Here is a 5,000-nt window from a genome sequence, read left to right on the forward strand (position 1 = left end):
ACCTTCTGTCCGCGGACGGCCTTGGTCCCTGGCTGCCGAAGGCCGCGGGGTAGACCTGCTGTCCGCGGCCGGCGTCGTTTCCAAAGGGTAGACCTTCTGTCCGCGGCCGGACTTAGTTCCTGGGGTAGACCAGCTGTCCGCGGCCGGAGTTGTTTCCTGGGGTAGACCTGTTGTCGGCGGCAGCACCTGCTCCGTGGCTGCAAATCCCCTGGGTAGACCTGTGTTCCGCCGCCGGCCTTTGGACCTGCCGCTCGGCTCCTGCCCAGACCGGCTGTCCCGGGCCCGAGTCGGGACCCGATGCTCAGATCCCGGGCGGACCCGTGTTCCCCGGCCGACCTTACCCTGGCTAGACCCGTTGGCGTCCGCGGCCGGCCTTCGGACCTGGCTCGCCCGAGCCCTGGGTGGACCGGCTCTCCTGGGCCGCCCGGCCGAGGCCCTGGCCGCCTCGGCGCCTGTCAGCCTGCTCCTCGCCCTGCCGCCGCTGCCGCTGCGCCGACCGCGTCGACGGGAGAAGAGCCGCGGGCGGGAAAAGTTTGAAAGCGGCGCCAGGGAGGCTGAGGGTGGAGGGCGGGGCGCCCCCAGCCGTCGCCGGGCGGGGGCGGGAGACGGCTGAAGGTGGGGGCGGGAGACGGCTGAAGGGGGCGCCGAGGAAGCCGAGGGTGGAGGGCGGGGTGCCCACCTCGGCCGCTGATGGGCGGCAGCCGCACACAGGGCAGGGGCAGGAGCGGGCTCGGGGCGGGGAGAGAGGGCATGCGACTCTAAGGGTGCCTGCGCACCCGCCTGCCTGCCTGCCTGCCTTCCTGCCTGCCTCTGTGTGTGTGTGTGTGTGTGTGTGTGTGTGTGTGGGCGTGAGGGGGTGTGTGCGTGTGGCAGCACGAGAGGGCGGCATCGGGGCGTGAGCGTGGGGGAAAGGGGGGGCGGGGGGAGGGGCCGTGTGTGTCACCCTGTCCATCTCCGCGAACGCGGGCTTCGTGCCGGCGCCTTCGTGCCGGCCCCGGGCGCCTCGGCCTCGAGCCCCCACGGCCCCCTGGACCCGCGCCGAGGGCCGAAGACCTCTGCGGACCGTGAAAGAACCGGCCGGAAAGCGGCCGCCCGCTTGCCCGCCGCCCCGCCACGGCCTCGGTCGGGGGGGAGGGAGCGTGGAGGGGGGGCGGGGTTCGGGGCCGGGGGCGGGGCGGGGCGGGGCGGGGCGCGGACTGGGGCGGGACGAGGCGGGGCGGGGTGCCGGCGGCGTGGTGCCAGGTTCGGCCCGCACGTCCCTGCTGCCCCTTCCCAGCTGTTTCCCCATAGGTTGTGGTGGGGGGGCGGGGCCGCGTAGAATCCCGGGGGGGAGGGGGTGGGGGGGGGAGGGGGCGGGCGGGCCACGACCTTTTGGCGGCACGGCGTGTCAGTGGGCCGAGGGCCGGGCGGGGCGCAGCCGGCCGGGAGGGCTCTGGGCGGGAAAGGAAATGAATTCCAGTTTGCCGAGAGTATTGTTCCCCAGAAAAGCTTCTTGTCCCGAGCCAGAGGGAGAGCCGTTCTTCCAGCACATGTAAAAAATGAGAAAATAATAAAAAAGAAAGGGGGGAGGGGGGAGAGAGGAGTCGGTCGAAAATAGGTGTTGGTCGCGAGAGAGAGCGGCCTCGTCGGGAGGCCAGGTCTAGCCCGCTCGGGGGCCAGGCGCGGCCGCCGGCCGCCGCCGGAGAGCCCGGCGGGGCGCCGCGGCGGCGACGCGGAGAACAGGTCTAGCCCCGCTCCCGGGGCGGCCCCGGGACGCCGTCTCTACCCGGCTCCGGGGCGGAGAGGCCGGCGGCGGAGAGGTCGCGGCGCCGCGGCGGCGACGCGGAGAACGGGTCTAGCCCCGCTCCCGGGGCGGCCCCGGCCGGCCGGGCCTACCCGGCTCCGGGGCGGTGAGGCCGGCGGCGGGGAGGCCGGCGGGGCGGCCACGGTGGCGACGCGGAGAACAGGTCTAGCCCCGCTCCCGGGGCGGCCCCGGCCGGCCGGGCCTACCCGGCTCCGGGGCGGAGAGGCCGGCGGCGGAGAGGCGGCGGCGGCGGCGGCGGCGGGCGGCGACGCGGAGAACAGGTCTAGCCCCGCTCCCGGAGCGGCCACGGCCGGCCGGGCCTGCCCGGCTCCGGGGCGGAGAGGCCGGCGGCGGAGAGGTGGCGGCGGCGGCGGCGGGCGGCGACGCGGAGAACAGGTCTAGCCCCGCTCCCGGGGCGGCCCCGGCCGGCCGGGCCTACCCGGCTCCGGGGCGGTGAGGCCGGCGGCGGGGAGGCCGGCGGGGCGGCCACGGTGGCGACGCGGAGAACAGGTCTAGCCCCGCTCCCGGGGCGGCCCCGGCCGGCCGGGCCTACCCGGCTCCGGGGCGGAGAGGCCGGCGGCGGAGAGGTGGCGGCGGCGGCGCCGCGGCGACGCGGAGAACAGGTCTAGCCCCGCTCCCGGGGCGGCCCCGGCAGGCCAGGCCGAGCCGGCTCCGGGGCGGAGAGGCCGGCGGCGGAGAGCCGGCGGCGGGCGGCTGCGACGCGGAGAACAGGTCTAGCCCCGCTCCCGGGGCGGCCCCGGCCGGCCGGGCCTACCCGGCTCCGGGGCGGAGAGGCCGGCGGCGGAGAGGTGGCGGCGGCGGCGGCGGCGGGCGGCGACGCGGAGAACAGGTCTAGCCCCGCTCCCGGGGCGGCCCCGGCCGGCCGGGCCTACCCGGCTCCGGGGCGGAGAGGCCGGCGGCGGAGAGGCGGCGGCGGCGGCGGCGGGCGGCGACGCGGGGAACAGGTCTACCCCGCTCCGGGGGTGGCCACGGCAGGCCTGGCCGAGCCGGCCCCGGGGCGGAGAGGCCGGCGGCAGCGGGCGGCGACGCGGAGAACAGGTCTACCCCGCTTCGGGGGCGGCCCCGGCAGGCCTGGCCGAGCCGGCTCCGGGGCGGAGAGGCCGGCGGCAGCGGGCGGCGACGCGGAGAACAGGTCTACCCCGCTTCGGGGGCGGCCCCGGCAGGCCAGGCCGAGCCGGCCCCGGGGCGGGGAGGCCGGCGGCAGCGGGCGGCGACGCGGAGAACAGGTCTACCCCGCTTCGGGGGCGGTCCCGGAAGGCCAGGCCGAGCCGGCTCCGGGGTGGAGAGGCCGGCGGCGGAGAGGTGGCGGCGGCGGCGGCGGGCGGCGACGCGGAGAACAGGTCTAGCCCCGCTTCCGGGGCGGCCCCGGCCGGCCAGGTCTTACCCGGCTCCGGGGCGGGGAGGCCGCCGGCGGAGAGGCCGGCGGGGCGGCCGCGGCGGCGGGCGGCGACGCGGCGACCAGGTCTTCCCCGCTTCGGCTGGACTTTGGCGGATTTCCGCGGGGGGGCCGGGTAGACCTGCTTTCCGCAGCGCGGCTGGAAGTCCACCAAGGGGTCGCTGTTCTCGCCATCCTCCGGTTACGTCTAGGTCGGCGGCGGCGCACGCCGGCGCCGCGCCCCGGTGGCGTCGACTCGACGTCTTGGAGGCGCTCGGGGCCTCGGACCCGTCTGTCCGTCTACTGGGAGCGGGTGTGACGGGCCGCATCCCCGCAGGCTGGTGCAGTGCCTGTGTCCGAGGCGGACGCGAGAGCGGCGGCCGCGCGTGCGGTCGCCGGCGCGAAGGGAGGGAAAAAGAGTGCGCCGCCTGACGCGGGACGAGTCGCGTGGCTCTGTCCCGGTCCCCCCGTCTTGCCCATCGAGAATGGGTACAGAACCGTGTGAGGTACAGAGAGACAAGGGTTGAGAGAGAGAGACAGAGCCCGAGAGGAGGAGAGAAAAGGGCCGCGAGCCGTGTTCCTCTTCGGTCCGGTTGTTGACTTCAGGGGTGGGGCGAGGGCCCTCCCCTCCCCAAAGTGTGTATTCCCTCCGGGGATGGTGGCGGGCGAGGCGGCGGCGCCTCGTCCCTTTTGCTGCCCGGCCTTAAGCCGGCGCCCCGCCCTGCCCGCGGGTGCGTTCTTTTCCGGCCGGCCGTGCTCTTTGCGGTCGGCTGCCGACGGCTCGACGAAGGGTGCGTGACACCGGGGCTCGGCGGTGTCGAGGCCGCCGGGGCCTTTTCTCCCCCGGCCTTTCCCGAGAGCCCCGAGGACGGGCCCGGCTTGCCGAGGTGGCGCCGCCTCGTTCCTCGCGCCTCCCGACTTGTTTTGCCCAGCGTGTGTCGTCCGTGTCGGAAGTGCCGCGGGGACGTGCCGTGGGGCGCGCGGCCTTGCCTCGTCCTGCCCGGTTGCTCCAGGGGCTCGGTGACGGGAGTCGGCCGGCGAGGGGTGCGCGGGGTGGCGGCACCCCGCTCTCCCTCCCTCCCGGAGCCGTGCGTTGTTCGAGACCCCCTTCCTCGGCCTTAAGCCGGGGAGCCCGCGGAGCGGGCCGAGTTTTTCTGCGTGGCTGGCGGCCGGCCGCGGTGGCCGGGCCGCCTCGGCCCTGCGGACCCCGAACCCGACAGAGTGCCCCGAGATACGTCGCGGGCGGGGCGGCGGCGCCCCGCCCTCCCGTCGGGTGGTGACCGGCGCGATCGAGCCGCTAGGCCCGGGCGGCCCGTGGTGTCGGGCCTGCCCCGGCTGCCGTGGCTGCCGGCTCGGGGGCTGGGTTTTGCACGCGGGGTCCGCTTTTTAGGCCTGCGGGCGGAGTGGGGGCCGCCCGCCCGGCTTTTTTTTTTTTTTTTTCTTTCCGTTGTTTTTCTCTCGCGGCCTTAAGCCGCGGCACCGAGAAGCGTGCGCGACGAAGGGTCGTGGGCCGTGCAGGCGAAGGGAAGAGAGAGAGCGAGAAAATGCGGTGGCGGAGGTGTGGAGGAAAGAGAAACGAGAGAGAGCGAGGAGTAAGAGGCGCGGGCCTCGTTTGCCACCCTCTGCCCGGGCCCGCGACCCCCGTGGCTTAGCACGGGTCGCGTTGACGCGCTGCTGTGGGTGCTTTTTGGTTTGTTGTTGTCTTTTTTTTTTTTTTTGTTTTTCCGCCGTCCCCCGGCTTTTCCGGAGGGCAAGCCGATCGCTGCGAGGCGGGCGAAAGCCGGTGGCCCGCGGCGTGGTCGGTGGCGCTTTCTCGCACGC

This window comes from Chamaea fasciata, unplaced genomic scaffold (genome assembly GCF_029207755.1).
Source record: "Chamaea fasciata isolate MVZ Bird 193981 ecotype frontalis unplaced genomic scaffold, bChaFas1.0.hap1 SCAF_75, whole genome shotgun sequence".
NCBI lineage: Eukaryota > Metazoa > Chordata > Aves > Passeriformes > Sylviidae > Chamaea > Chamaea fasciata.